Source organism: Gopherus evgoodei, chromosome 9, assembly GCF_007399415.2.
Source record: "Gopherus evgoodei ecotype Sinaloan lineage chromosome 9, rGopEvg1_v1.p, whole genome shotgun sequence".
Lineage (NCBI taxonomy): Eukaryota > Metazoa > Chordata > Testudines > Testudinidae > Gopherus > Gopherus evgoodei.
In genome coordinates this window covers 28,678,200-28,694,432 of record NC_044330.1, presented here as the reverse complement: position 1 = coordinate 28,694,432, position 16,233 = coordinate 28,678,200, and the positions used below count along the sequence as shown (strand labels likewise).

The window sequence follows — 16,233 nt, the reverse complement described above, 5'->3', positions numbered from 1 at the left end:
GCCGATCGCAGCTCCCGCTGGCCACGGTTTGCCGTTCCAGACTAATGGGGGCTGCGGGAAGCGGCGCGGGCTAAAGGATGTGCTGGCTGCTGCTTCCTGCAGCCTCCATTGTCCTGGAATGGCAAACTGTTGGCAGTGGGAGCTGCGATTGGCCGAACCTGCGGAAGCTGCAGGTAAACAAATGGCCCCGGCCACCAGCGGATTTCCCTGATGGGCCACGGGCCAAAGGTTGCCAATCCCTGTTTTATAGCTTGAATCTGACCTTCAGCCCTAACGTATGTGAAGTCTGCAAAATTAGGACCTTACTTTCAATATTGAAAACTTTCAAGGTTCATATTTACATCAAGCCAAGAGCTGACTGCTATTAAGGCACATTAGCTAAAATGACACATCAAAAACAGAGTTAAAAGAGAACCCTGTAATGACTCTGTAGGTATACAAAGTAATAGTTTGCTAGCACACACATTTCAGCACCATGTGCCTTTGAAATTAACTCAGCTGTATTTATAAAATCTGTCCTTGGGTCAGAAGCTTAGTTTTCAAAGAAGTCAGAAAGTAGCAGAAGAAAGATCTCCTGCTAATATGCCTGCACTCTAACTCTTGCACGTTAAAAACAAAACAAAACAAAAAAAACACCACTCTCTCTGTGACAACTGTTTTGGAACTTGACCCAGCATTCTTTCCATTGGAGTCAACAGGAATTTTAGTTGCACAAACAAAGTTGGGCCCTTAATTTTCATTCTTGCTTTTAAAATAAAAACACAAAGTAAAATGTAGTGCTATCTATCTATCTATCTATCTATCTATCTATCTATCTATCTATCTATCTATCTATCTATCTATCTAGTAAAACAGAGGAATCTTAAAGCACAAAAATATTTAAGACAAGGCTACTTAGTCTAACAGCATATAATCTAGATAAAGTTTTAACTTTGTGGGCCCTGTCCTTTGTGAAGGAGGGATAGCTCAGTGGTTTGCACAGAGGCCTGCTAAACCCAGGGTTGTGAGCTCAATCCTGGAGGGGGCCATTTAAGGATCTGGGGCAAAAATCTGTCGGGGGATTGGTCCTGCTTTGAGCAGGGGGTTAGACTACATGACCTCCTTCCAACCCTGATATTCTATGATCCTGCTCCTACTGAATGGGATTTTTGCTATTGTCCTCAAAGAGAAGTAGTAGTACATGGCGCTGTGTGAATATTGGCAGGATTCTAGATGATACCTGTTAGAAGTCCATTTTGTTGTTGTTTTCAAAGTCCTGGTGTTTTTTATGGCAAGGGTGATTACTGGAAGCTACCGGATTTCAAGTAAGATATACCGTAAGTCCCTGAGCTGCCCTTGTGATTGCTAGGAGGCCTTCTCCAAGGAGAAAGCTATTGTGGAAGAAGATTTTCAAATCATAAGATAGTTTGGTAATATCTTAAACAGCACAAGAATTTCTATGTAAAGGTTTCCCTTCAAAAGTTAAAACAATTACCTCAAATTTAGATGTTTGTTTTTTTTAAATAACCTTTTACAAAAAACTTGCAAGTGGTAGTTTTAGATAAACATAAAACTATTCCCTTGCAGTATCTACAAGCTGGGCATTACAGTATTGTGCCAGTGCATGAAACCCTGAAAATGAAACTGACAACACAAAAATGAGAAACAAGGTAAATAAGGCAATATCATTTACTGAACTAATTTCTGTTAGTGGAAAAGACAAGCTTTCCAGCTTCACAGACCTTCTTTGACCTGACAAAGGGCTCTATGAAGTGCGAAAGCTTGTCCCCTCCACCAGCAAAAGTTGGTCCAGTAAAAGACCTCATTTATCTTATCTCATAAATGAGGACCAACCAGGCTATGCCACTGAAAACAAAATATCACAGTGACTAGTCTCTTCTTGTTATCCAAACTGAGAGAGGTATAAAGTAAACAAACAGCCAAAATGGAGCAAAGTAAATTCACTGTTTAGAATTATTTCCCTAGCACTAATCTATTAGGATAAAAGGACATTTTTTTTTTTACTACATGCTTCAACTTGGCATTGCCCCCTTAAAAGCAATAATATGCGTAGGTTTGAGTTTTCAGAAGTGCAGGTCTTTATGTTTTCTGGCTTGCTACTCATTTGACTCTTAAATTAATCAGCACAGGACAGTCTAATGTACTAAATTAGAGGTAAGATTCTTCTCCATATTTTATAAGCCAAACAAGTAACTCTAAAATCAAACATCTGTTTTCAAGCAGGCTTATAATAATCCATCAGGAAATATTTTACACACTCTTCAAGGAGTTGCTTTCAGAGTAATCTCTTCTTGTGTGCAATTAACATTTCCTTTCATTCTTTCTCTCATGCAACAGTAGTTTAAGACAATGCTGTGTATTTATCATGGAAAGCCACTTATTCCCTCCATATTCGTGCCTCTTTGCTGCACTGTTAATGGATTCAGATTGAAAACTGAGAGGGAGTATAACTAACAACTGCTCTTGGCTCTGTCACATGACAATAGCTTACACCGGCACATGAACTTCTGTATTCTTGACAGAATTCTCCACAACCTTGTAATCATGTGTAACTGAGCAGCTGACTGTTGGGTGACTAGTTGTCTTTGTTTAGACAATTGGTGCATCATTTTCAGACAGACAATCACTTGGGTAATGGAGAAGCTGAAATCTTTGGAGAGTAAGACAATACGGCAAAATTGGATTTTTCTTGCATTTACAAATGTCTCCATAGTAAGTCTGAAAGTCTGAAATAACAGTAGGTTCTATCTCTAGGCATGTGCATTATTTCCATTCCCAGTCTCTTGCATACCTTTGGGGAATTATTATTTTCTTTTGTTGTTGTTTTAATGGCTGAGTCCTGACCAACACTGAAGAAACTCATCCTGGATATATCTGTACTAGCCAACTACAGCCTAGTATCGAACCTTCCATTCCTGAGCAAGGTCAGATAAGCTATCCAAAGGCCACTTCAATTTCATCTGTTTGAAGCTAATATCCTAAAACACCTGGCAGAGATTGCAAGGACATGGGACAGAAACCACTAAGTGCCACTAATGGATGATCTCCTGCAGTCAATGCAGAGGGCAGGCATCCATTCTTAACCTCCTCGACACCTCTGCAGCATTTGCAAATCTAGCCTCAGAAAGCAATAACATATTGCTGTCTAGCCTGAGAAAGATGGTAGAGGTTCAGGGTAACGCACAAGTAGTGATGGGAAGATGTACTTCCACTACTAGATCCTTCACTTGTGAAGTCCAACAAGGATCAATTCTCTCTCTGATCCTAGTCAACATCTACATGCAGTCACTAGGTGAACTGGTAAGTTGACATGGACTCAAGTGCCAGCAATATACAGATGACACACAACGGTACCCATCCTTCACTAACTATGACCATACCACTACCATCCACATGGCATGGTGCTTGGATGAGATTCAATATGGATGAATAGCTAGTTGAAGATTAACCCAAGCAAGACAGAGGCGATGCTGGTGAAGAGAGGAAAGAATTTTGATGAGTTTGTAGCCATGGTGCAATCTCCTCTGGTTGAAGCTACACACCCACACTTGGTCAATTCAGTATGTATCTTCAATCCATATCTTAGGCGTGCTTCTGGGTTATGCATGGATGGTAAACTCTCCCACAGCAGCTATCACTGACACTAGCAACTCCTCTGCCTGTCCACACACTAAGACTGCAGGGAGGGGAATCCTAGCCTCTCAGCTCTGGATTCCCAAGGGTGTCTCAAACTCCTGGAACCTGAATGGAGTCCATTCACTGCTCCAATCTTTTGGTCACTAGGCACACTTTGGGTGGACACTTACCATATGGCATCCCTGCCCCAGTGTTGGAACCACTGTCCAGCTGCCTAGCCCCTGGGTGTAGCAGTGACCCTTCAGACTCCCCAGTACTCAAAATACTCCTCTCCCATAACACCACCCCAAAGGTGTGAAGCTTCTGATTTACAGTTCAACCCCTCTATGGACATTCAGTAGTTGTGAAGCAGTCTCTCTCATGCATACACACCTCTATGTTCTTTATATTTAATCATGTAAAGCACAGGAAAGTTCAGATCATGCAAAACAGAGCATCTCAAAACACAGTGTCCTTCATTAGCTCACCTTCCCTTGGGAAATCTATGTTCTGTCAGGCAGGCAGGATCCTCCACCCCATTGCCAACACTGACCCTGCAATAGCCTCCCTCATCTGGTGCAAGATGGCCATCTCCCTCAGTTCCTCCTGCTGGAGTTACCTGCTTCTTTTATCTGCCTTTTGCTAGTTTTCCATTACTCCCAACCCCCCATCTCCTCAGACAAGAGAAGGAAGTGTCTTCTCTCAGATTGGGGAAACCTATTGTCCCAAGGTATTTTAGTGCTGCTCATTCACCATCTTTGGCCCAGCAGAGACATGACAACTCTGTTAACTCGTGGGGGATTCACACATATTCCTATATTATATATACATATACATCATACACACACCTTCCATGACAGTAATTTCATGATACGATTTCATGAAATCATCCAAAATTCATAATGTTACAGACTGAACACTTAATTTGCCACAGCAGCATCCATGAGTAACACTTAACACCAACTCTGGTTGGTTAGGAGCAGTAACGTAGCTAGCAGGGTTCAGTGGAAGCAGCCGCTTCCCCTCAGAGCAGCTGGCATGGAAGCAGCGCCTGCCGGCCGGCACTGCCACCAGTCCCTGCTGGTCCAAGAGAGCCCCGCCAGCACGGCCACAAAGCAGAGGCAGCGGCAGAGCCCGTGCATGCTGGAGGAGCGGATGCCGCGGCTCTGCGCTGCTCATGGCAGCCAAACCCGGCAGACCCGCGGCTGGTCACTCCCAGCAGGAGCCTCGGTGCCGCCCGCAGCTCACTGGAATAAAACTCCCCCGAGGAGGGGAGAGCGCTTCCCCACTCCCGCCGTGGCCTGTCAGTGCGACCTGCCCACAGCCAGGCTCTGCCAGCAGCCCTGGGTAGGGCAGCGCTCCCCGGGCTGAGCGGGCGAGTCGGGCTGCAGCTTGCTCAGACAGCGCCTGGCGGGGCTCGCTGCCTTCTTCCCCCACCCCCTAAGGGGTAGGGCCAGTGCTGAGCCTGGGCTGGTGCTGCACGCGGCGAGCTTCTCCCAGGCTCTCCCGGTCCCGGGGGCAGCTCCAGCCCCCTCTGCACAGAGAGCCCTGGGGACCCCAGCTCACTCCCATCCCCGGTAACCCCTCCCCAAACTCCATACCCCGTGTAGCCCTCCCATGTACCCCGTGCCCCTGCCTTTCCCTCCCCTTCACCTCCCCTCATACCTCTGTCCTCTGCCAGCCTCCCTGTACAGCCATGGGGGGGAGGGAGGCATGGCAGGGGGGGTGCAGCATGGCTGCAGCGTGGCCGGAGGAGCCAGCCAAGAGTGGGAGGGGGCACGGCGTGGCTGGAGGAGCCGGGGGCGTGGCCAGAGGAGGAGCCAAAGGGAGTGCCTCTTTTATGTTTGCTTGCTCCCCCTGCTGTTAGAACCTGGCTATGCCACTGGTTAGGAGACTCTGTCCCATCCTAGAGAACCTGCTCCCAGTTATTCATGCATTTGTCACATCTGAGCTATACTGCAGCCATGAAATACAACTGACCATGAAGCCTTCAGCATTTAGTCAACTCCACCTGGTACAGAACACTGCACTGTATCTCCTCAGCAACCCAGGCTACCATGGAAACACGGTTTTCTTGCTCCCTACAGATTATCAAATCAAGTTCAGAGTTTCAGTCTTTGACGTGCTCAGTAATCTGGGCACAACATGTCTAAGAGATCAACTGAAGCTCCAGGACGAAGACTGATTAACAATTTGGCTCCTCTGGCATAGTGGAACTTTCTACAATAAGGATAAAACTCATCTGTGCAGGAGCTCTCTTGGGACCGGCCCAAGAGTGTGGAATGAACTCTCTCAGGGACTAATGACCATCACAGACCTCACCATCTTCCACTCTAAGTGTGAGGTGCATTTTCTTGACCTTGTCTTCTCTAACATTATACACATATTTGTAAAAAATTCCAAAACCTAAACATTCCACAGCGCATACACATGACTCTCTAGGGAGAGGATGAGAAAACAAACACGTGACACATGTTAGTCATGTCATTTAATGCACTACTGAAAGGTGCTCAGGTGGTCCCGTGATAAATGTGGTAAAAGAACCTATATAAAAGAGGGTGCTCTAGTAGTTCGGGCACTTGCTTGGAACGTGGGAGATCTGGCTTCAATTTTCTGCTCCTCCAGAGACTTCCTGTGTGTCCTCAGGGAAGTCACTGTGTGCCTCAGTAAACCTTCTGTAAAATGGGACAGTAATACTTCCCCACTTCTCAGGGAAGTTTGAGAAGATAAATACATTAAAGGCACTGAGAGATCTGTAGCCCCTCACCCCAAAGGGTGAGTCAAGCCTCCCCCCTGGGGCTTGCTACTTGGGAGTGGCTTCCCCTATCTCCTCACAGGGGTTGGGTCATGGGTTCTTTTTCTAACACCTGATATGCCCATCAAAGGTGACTCCTCACTGTGACTGAGATACAAGGTATCCTGTCCTTTGGAAAATAATGTTACAAATGAGCAAGCACCATAAGACCCAGTAACAGAAAGTACATCAATATAAGTTTTTGGGTGCATCAAGGTACAACAATATAACAAAGAGGAGCTTTACTAAAAGCAAGAAAATAGAATCTGGTACAGGAAAAGTTTAGGAGTAGCTAATAAGTCAACCAATTCCCCACATCACAACACTCACAAATCTTCCCACCTCCAGATTGCTCCCTGGCACCTTCCCCAGGCAGAGGGCACTGCTCAGAAGGAGTTTGGAGAGGAGTGTAGCTGTGCTGTGAATGTTGTCTGGCTTAAAAAAAAAAAGGTGCTCTTGCTGTGTCTTTGCCCCGGGCTGGCACTGGGGTGTTGGAAAGAGGTGCTGGTTGGAACCAGACCTGTCTTTCTGAGACTGAGGGTGAGGCCAAAGAGCTGGGATGCTTCAGTAAAATCTATCAACGATGACCTGATGGTTGTCATGTCTATGGGCCATCAAGGTGCAGTCATCTCTGAAAAGTGCCTTGACGAGAAGTCTCTCCAGTGTCTTGGTCTTAGCACTGAATCTTTGAAGATCAAAGAGGGATCCAAAAAGTCGGTAGCAGATGTATATCCCCTGATCAAAGTCCCTTGTGGCATGGCTGAGGCCATAGGCAAAGAACAAGTTGAACAGCACTGGAGCAAGTACGCTGCCTTGCTTCACTCCATTTAAGATTTCGAATGCATCAGAAAAGTCACCGTTGGTGAGCACTTGCTCTGTCATGTGGTCATGACAGACGGATGATTTGTATGAACCTCCTTGAGCAACCCAGTTTATGCAGAATAGCCCATAGACCCTCTCTGATGACCATATCAAAAGCTTTGGTCAGCCACTCCACTCCAGAGGATGGCCCAAGCAACAGAAGGCTGTTGTTCAAACAGTTTGGTTTTTAATGTGGCTACAATAAGCAATGTAGCCTTGTCCTTCCCTCCTCCCCCTTCCCTCCTCCCACCTGGGCTACCTTGACCGTTATCTCATTTTTTAAATTAATGAAGAAAGAATGCATGGTTTCAAAATAATAGTCACTTTATTTCGAAGGGGGGAGGGTGACTGGCTTACAGGGAATTAAAATCAACAAAGGGGGTGGGTTTGCATCACAGAGAAACACACACAATTATCACACCGAAGCCTGGCCAGTCATGAAACTGGTTTTCAAAGCCTATCAGATGTGCAGTGCGCCTTGTTGCGCTCTTCTAATCACCCTGGTGTCTGGCTCAAAACAATTGTCTGCCACTGCTTTCATGGGGGGAGAGATGACTGATGAAATGTACCCCAAACCACCCATGACAATATTTTTTGTCCTATCAGGCATTGGGAATTTAACCCAGAATTCCAATGGGTGGCGGAGACTGCGGGAACTGTGGGATAGCTACCGAGAGTGCACCGCTCCGTAAGTTGATGCTAAGCATGGTAGTGAGGACACACTCCGCCAACTTAATGCTCTTAGTGTGGACATACACAATTGACTGTATTTAATCAATTTCTAAATATCAACTTCTATAAAATCAACCTAATTTGATAGTGTAGACATACCCTTAGTTCAGACTCAGACTTTCTCTGTAGGTACGTAACTCCTGCCTCTGCTAGGTCCACAAAGTCACTCTGAGACCCTGCAGTTAGTTACCACTGGTGCAGTTTATTCAGAGGCTTGTTCCCACCACCGTTTCATCATGTACAGTTGGTGCTTCACCATCTGCAGGAGGGAGAAGAGAGCAGCCTCCCTGCTTCCACTCCCTACCTTTTCCCTTTCTTTCTGCTCCGCCTCCCCTTGGTTTCCTTCCCCTAATGCTTTTATACAGCCTCAGGCTAATTAGGCAGCAGCTGTCTCTGCTTCCCCAGTTAGGTCCAGGTTCTCTCCAGCCAGCTCTCATTTATTCCCCTAAATGGGGGCTGGCATGACAGAGGCCTGAATAAGCAACTCTTTGCCCAGCACCCTGTCACACACCTTCCCCACCTTCTCCAACCACCAGGTTTGCCCCTCCGCATCCTCTCCTTCCTCTACCGTGGGGTGGGGGGAAGGACTCTACGGGCGAGTCTTTTCCCCTCTTTCAGATCAGTCCCACTGTTTGCCGTGTGGGGTTCCTTAATTCCCCACCCACAGAAACAACATTGTGTGGTGGGTGTACAGCCCCACTGCAACCCACAGGTGCTTGCATCATTCACAGCCTCTTGAGTGTTTCCCTGTTTTTCCTCCCTTACTTTCCTTCAGGGGTTCAGGGTTGGTTCCGGCCCTCTCCTGGACACTCAGGGCCTCCTGTCCCCAAGTTCTTCCAACGGGGCCTGGGTCTTTTCCTCTGGAGGTCCACTAATAAGGGCCTCCACTGGGCCTTGCACTCCGGTCAAGGACCCTGGGGTGGACATCTCACCCAAAACTTCCCTCTCCCTTCTTGGGCTCTGTTGTCTAGGGCTTCTCTACTCAGGGTTCTCTACCCCCATCCTCATGGAATCTCCCTTTTTCTTATCTTGGGCTTTCTCCCTTTGCCCACCTTCCCTCCTAGGAAGAGGTCCCAGTCCATACCCACCACCACTGGATAAGGCAGGCCCTTTACTACCTCAACCCATTGCCACTTAAACCTGCCCTGAAGCTTGAAGGGCATCTGGGCCATAGGGTATTGACTCCTATCCCCATGGATGCATTCTATGTCCATCTTTGCACCGGGAATCCACCTGTGCAGCCGCACCAACTTCCTTTGTACTAGAAAGCAGTACAACCAGTCTTGCTGGTGTTTCCTCCCCACCAATACTGGAATGGTGGACAGCTTCCACCCCTACCCCTGCCCTCCAGCAACCACAAAACTCTGCCCACCCACAATCCATGTGTGGGCAGTGCCTCTTCTTGTGTCCCAGTCGTCCGCACTACCAGCACACAACCGGTCTGGACCCCATGGGAACCCCTTGGATATCCTCCCATTGGTTCTCCAGGCCCTTCCTGGGTGGGGGTTCCTTCAACCTTCTCCCAGTCTTCTCTTCCTTGCTCGGCTGTCCCTCCTTCCTGTGGAAATCTGCCTCCGTGTACTCCTCCGTAAGCATTACAGCCGCCTCAACTGTATTTGGTTTGTGCCTCCTCACCCACACCTTTATGTTCTCAAGGAGGCCCTGTAAAAACTGCTCTAGGACTAGCACATCCATGATCTCTCCCACTGTCTGTGTGTCCGGCCTCAGCCAGCGGGTGGCCCAGTCTATTAGCTTTGGGGTGAATGCCCGGGGCTGCAACCCCTCTATCCACTTACCAGAACTTCTGACGATACTTCTCCACGGACAGCCCCACCCGATCCAGCATGACTGCCTTTATCACTTCATAATTCCTGGCCTGCTCTTCATCTAAGGCCATGTAGGCTGCTTGGGTTTCACCAGCTAGGTAGGGAGCCAGCCGCAGGGCTCAATTTTCCCTGTCCCATCCAGCCCCCTCAGCTAGTTGCTCAAATGTGCCTAGGAAAGTGTCACAGTCATCTGTTGGGCCCATTTTACACAGTCCTAAGCCTGGCACCCGAATGCCATCCCCTCCGTGGGACTCACCACTTTCTGAGGAGCTGCTGTTGGATGCCAGCCTGCTCCCAAATGAAATCCTGCAGGCTTTTCTGCTGTTCTGCCTGCCAGGTGAGTAAGGCCTGTCTCTCCAGCTGGTGGGCTTGCTGAAAACTCTACACTACCTTCCACATCTCTTCCTGCTGCTTGACCAACCATTGCAGGGTCTCCTCCATCTACAGGCTGCCAAACACTTGCTTTGGATCCTGGACAAGACCCACATGTAGCAAAGCATGGCAGGGCCGCCTTGGCTCCTACCTCTGCTAGGTCCACAAAGTCACTCTAAGACCCTGAGGTTCGTAACCACTGGTGCAGTTTATTCAAAGGCTTGTTTCCACCTCCATTTCAACATGTGCAGTTGGCCATTCACTGTCTGCAGGCTGGGAGCTACCTCCCTGTTTCCCATCCCTACCATTTCACTTTCTTTCTGCTCCCCCCTTGGTTTCTTTCCCCTGAGGCGTTTATACAGCCCCAGCTAATTAGGCAGCAGCTGTCTCTGCATCCCCAGTTAGGTCCAGGTTATCCCCAGCCAGCTCTAATTTATTTCCCTAAATGGGAGCTGCCATGACAGAGGCCTGAATCAGCAACCCTTTGCCAAGCACCCTATCACAAGGTACTTAAACCTATCTTTCTTTGAGATGGAAGTGAGTTCATTCTGCCATTTAGCAAATGCTTTCTGCTTGTCACTTAGGAGTTTGGAAATGTCCTTGTTGTTCTCATGGAACCAATCCTGGTCCACCCTTTTCTTTGGCCTCAGCACTGATTTAGCTGTGTCAATAATCTGCTTCCATTTTTCTGTTGGGTTGCCAGTGACAGGCGGGCATGAAAACAGCTTATCATCAAGTGACTGCTGAAACTGCACCTGATAGTTGGTATGCTTGAGCTTTGCTATGTTGAATGCTGTTCTACTGAGTTTGGGGCACTTGCGCTGTGAAGGGACTATATGTAGGTTGAGCACTGCTCTTACCAACCTGTGGGCTGTCCAACACTCTGCACCACGCATGGCTCTGGTAATTCTGACATCACAGATGTCTCGTTGGCGGATGATAATATAGTTGATCAGGTGCCATTTTTTGGACCATGGGTGCATCCATGTCATTTTATATTTATCATTTTGCCTAAAGATCAGGCTCTAGGTTTTTTGCCATCCCAAGCAAAAACAAAAAAACAAAAAGCCCTCTGAGAGCACAACTGCCGAAGTAAGAAAAAAAACCTCAGAGAGCACAACGGCTGAGGGGGAAAAAAAAAACCCTCTGAGAGTGCCACTGCCGAAGCCAACCCCTCCCACACCTCACCAGAATGCCGCCCTGAGAATTATGCCATCCCAAGTATGTGCTTGATTTGCTGGTCTCGAGCCGGTCCTGCTAAAGATGGTGTTAGTGATGAGCAGAGCATGTACCCAAGAAAAGGAGTCCACTGTTGTTCATCCTTCCCACTCCATGTTGTCCAATCACATCTCTCCAGCCACTGCTGTCATAGAATCATAGAATATCAGGGTTGGAAGGGACCTCAGGAGGTCATCTAGTCCAACCCCCTGCTCAAAGCAGGACCAATTCCCAACTAAATCATCCCAGCCCCAGCCAGGGCTTTGTCAACGCTGACCTTAAAAACCTCTAAGGAAGGAGATTCCACCACCTCCCTAGGTAACCCATTCCAGTGCTTCACCACCCTCCTAGTGAAATAGTGTTTCCTAATATCCAACCTAGACCTCCCCCACTGCAACTTGAGACCATTGCTCCTTGTTCTGTCATCAGGTATCTCTGAGAACAGTCTAGATCCATCCTCTTTGGAACCCCTTTTCAGGTAGTTGAAAGCAGCTATCAAATCCCCTCTCCTTCTTCTCTTCTGCAGACTAAACAATCCCAACTCCCTCAACCTCTCCTCATAAGTCATGTGCTCCAGCCCCCTAATCATTTTTGTTGCCCTCCACTGGACTCTCTCCGATTTTTCCACATCCTTCTTGTAGTGTGGGGCCCAAAACTGGACACAGTACTCCAGATGAGGCCTCACCAATGTTGAATAGAGGGGAATGATCACATCCCTCAATCTGTCTCTACCAACCCTAGTATTAAAGTCTTCCAGCAGGATGAGCTTGTCATATGCAGGGGTTGATCAACAATGGAGTGCATAACTGTGATAGGGCATATGCAAATGTGCACTGAAAGTTTAGCCCTGATTCTGTCCCATATACTCTTCTGCCATTGGTAGAAGGTGACATTATTTAAGACTGTGAAATCTCCTGGATCACTAACTTAGGGCACCTTCTTTTAAGACTTTTGCCAGTCACGTAGGTTTTCTCCATTCAAAGATCTGTGTACATTTATTTAGTTTTGTTACTGAGTCTGTTTCCAGGATACAATTAATTATGCTTAGGAGAGAGAGGAGATTACTCATGAAATACTTCCTTATTATGTCCCTGGAAGTTTCTTTTTTCATTCCCTAGAGAGCAGTGTTGCTGCTTTCATAATCAAATTGTAGAAATGAATATGTATTGATGTGCACATTTGGAAAATCTGAAGATGTTGCTGTGGCAACGTATTGACATGGCTGTTGCTCACAGGAGTAGTTTCTAAGAATAGATATTCATTGTGTTTTCACCTTAAAAGCTTTGTGGTGGCCTGGATGGTACAAGAGGATTTGAGAGGCTCCAGAAACCCTTAAAGGGTCCAGTCTAATGTCCACTAAAGTCAATGGCAAGATTCCTTTTGATTTCAGTGGGATTGGGCCAATGATTTTATGGGAGACAGCCAGGCCTGGCTTTGAACTTATCAGTACCGAGCAGTCCTAGGGGCCACATATACAAGCTACAGTTTACTCCTTGGCAGTGAGTAGCAGGTTTGACGTAAGAGTGCATGTTTATTGTATGGTGAGGCTGTTCTTGGTAGGAACCCTGTGTGAATATTAGATTTGTATTGTGGAAATGCTCGCCATGCACCAAATATGCACAGGAATATGTACTGGCCTTACATACTGGCCTTACCCTGAAGAGCTGGTTGTTCTGTTACATGTTTTAATAGGCACAGTGGGTACAGAAATGGAAGAACGTGTAGTCAAAGTTCTTTCACTGAATCTTACCTCTGAAGGAGGTAAGCAAACCAAAGCAAACTAGGGAAAGCATCATGTCTAAGATTATATAAACAAATAGGTCATACTGTCCCTTCTGTGAGAGTTACCCAAATATTGGATTAGAACTCCAGGCCTGAACCTGCATCATTTAAGTCAATAAGAGCTTTACAACTGACCCCAATGGATACAGAATCAGACCCTCTGTGAGGTTTTGTATGCATTCTTCCCAAGCATAATTCCTTTAGGGGTAATGCAGGGAGGAAACAGGACTTGTCTTTCACCTGTCCCCAGAAATAGCAGGAGCATCTGTTCCCCCAAAAAGTCAGCAGGTCCCCAAGATCAGCAGAGGTGCTCTGCTTCCGCACAGGCTCTTTACCCACTGTGACCCTCATCCAGACTCTTCAGAGATATGGAACCAAGGTCTTCATGAGTTGGTGCCTTTGGAAATCCCCCTAAAGTATGTGGGTCAGATGTGTTGGAGAGAAAAATAATGAAGTTAATGCTGATTCAGCAGCATTAATTTGTCCATGCCTCTTTTAGAATTTTCCTGAGTGTGTGCAACCACACACCTTTGCAGATCTGCCTCCTTCTCTTTAGCACTTTATCTCTTTTCTGCATGTTATCTCTAGTCAGTCAACTATCTATATTACAGAGTCAAGGACACTGCTAAGGAGGAGAGCTATGAACTACCCTTAAAGTTTATTTGTCATCTCCAAGTGGGAGTGGACAACTAGGGATCACATGAATATATGTTTTTCTCCCTGCAGTTTTGAGATAAGTATATGATCTCACTTCTGGATACTGTAGCTCTCTCTCATAAATGTACTTGGTACAGTATATAATGATTTTATCATCGGTGATCTTGCCCTTGCTTTCCCTAGTTTGATTGCTTTTCATGGGCACCTGATGCTAAGCTGATCCAGCTGATCTCTCTCCCTCTGCCCACTGGCATGACTTACTTTTATCTATCTCCTCCCTCTCATTTGATAGAAAAGTGAATATCTTATTCCAGAGATATCAGGGCGATCAATAGCAATCTGTTAATCATTTTCTTCTTTGTTAATGGCTTTGGTTTGCTTATACTTACAGGATGGGCCAGATTCTCCACTCTGTTTCCATTAGTTTTACACAAAATGTGATTCCACTGAAAACAATGATGTTACACTGATGTATGACTGGAGTAAAGCTGTGGAGAATCAGGCCCCATATTTTCCAGCTACTTTTCCTACTCTTTGTTATGGCTAGACACCATTTGGGTAACCTGAGAAAGGGCTAGGGAGAGAGAAATCAGGTATTTAGGAAATTTAGGAATGTGGATGCAAGGGAGATAAGAATCATTCATTCTTCTGGCTCTGGTACCATAATTCTTCATTTCTATGTGTGATGTGCCTGAGAATACTCTTTCCTCAGGGGCTGTATGGATCAGTCTGGCCCTAAGCTTTGATTTTTTATCCTCATACTGTTGGTATATTTATGAGTTAGTTATGCCACATCTGAAGGGGTCTGACCATCTAGCAGTAGTGAGGTGATTGGACTCAGGTCCAAGTCACATATCATTTGTTACTATGATAGCATTTAGGGTACGGGTTCTCAATTTGGAGGTCAGGAGTATTAAAAAGATGAACAGCTGAGAAAAAGGTAGCAAAAATACATACACACTTCACTAATATGAATGATCTTTCTCTCGGGTCTCTCAGCTGCTGACAACGCTTATCTTATAAGCACAGAGGCAGCTTTCCACATAGGATTACATCTGTGACTACAGAACTGTTAATTTTCACTTGTCTGAAGTATTTAATTTCTTCAGTGTTTGCTCATATTCATTACAGGTTGAATCCTGGAGTCCTTACTCAGCCCTTAATTAAACCAGAATCAAAGCTCTGATCCCACAACTGGACCCAAGTGGAGAAGACCTCTGTGCCAGCACAGAACCAGTTGCAGGAGTGGGTCCCACATTCAGAATACTGAACACACTACAAAGCTAATCCACAGAACACAGTTAATACAGCAATTGGAAAAAATAACATTTTGAAAGCATCCTCTTTCTCTACTGTTTTCTAGGAGTAGAGAGGTTATTTTACCTTTATAGTTTGCATTGGTACAACTGCTTCTGCTACACGGTGTCCAATTCTGGTGCCCACAATTCAGGACAGATGTTGATAACTGGAAACAGAGAAGAGTCACAAGAATTATTAAAGAATTAGAAAACACGCCTTGAAGCAATTGAGCTCTTTGAATCTATCTATTTGGATTAACAAAGAGAAGAGTAACTTGATTACAATCTGTGAGTAGCTACATGGGGCACAAATATTTAATAATGGGCTCTTCAACCTACTAGAGAAAAGCATAATATGATCCACTGGCTGGAAGTGGAAGTTAGACAAATTCAGATTGGGAATAGGGCATAAACCTTTAATAGTTAAAGTAATTAACCACTGGAACAATTTATCAAGGGGTCATGGTGGATTATTCATCACTGACAGTTTTTAAAATTAAGATTGGATGTTTTTCTAAAAGATCTGCCCTAGGAATTATTTGAGCAAAGTTCTATGGCCCGTGTTATACAGGAGGTCAGACTAGATGATCACAATGGCCCCTTCTGGCCTTGGAATCTATTCTGCTTTCAACATTTATTCTTGGGGGAAAGAGATCATTTCTACAAAATGTATCAAAATAATCTTCTTGCATTTCCATGTTTAACCCATATAATGGTAATAAGGCAAAACAAGCACTGGTCAGTACATTCCTAGAGATTTTGTACTTCTTGGGTGGCTGAAGGCACCTGGTATTGTGAAATAATCGCTTAGCAATTCACTGCCCATGGCTTCTAATTGTTTAATTATTGAACATTGGAAGAGAAAAGGGGTTGAGTTATCTTACTTGTTGGCAAATATAACCACCTGCCCAGTATTTCATGTAAAGTGTACAATACCGTTGACTTTCATGCTTCCAAGTTTTCTTTTTTAAAAAAATGAAACTAATGTAAAGATGTTTTCATGATTATATAGCACCACATATAGCCCCAATTCAGCAAATTACTTAAATACATGCCTAATTTAAGAACATGACCTCTC

The 16,233-nt window shown here is 45.7% G+C and overlaps 1 long non-coding RNA gene across 2 annotated transcripts in view; it reads right to left on the bottom strand.

Annotated features, from left to right (window-relative positions):
- LOC115657500 overlaps positions 1-15,322 on the bottom strand; it is a 63,817-nt gene extending 48,495 nt beyond the window's left edge. Inside the window, exon 1 of one of the 2 annotated variants that reach the window (XR_004001987.1) lies at positions 15,241-15,322. This is a non-coding gene — a long non-coding RNA (uncharacterized LOC115657500). Of the gene's footprint in view, positions 1-5,280; positions 5,369-15,240 lie in introns of those variants that run through there. The other variant, XR_004001986.1, reaches the window with a different exon arrangement.
- Between the last annotated feature and the right edge of the window lie 911 nt (positions 15,323-16,233).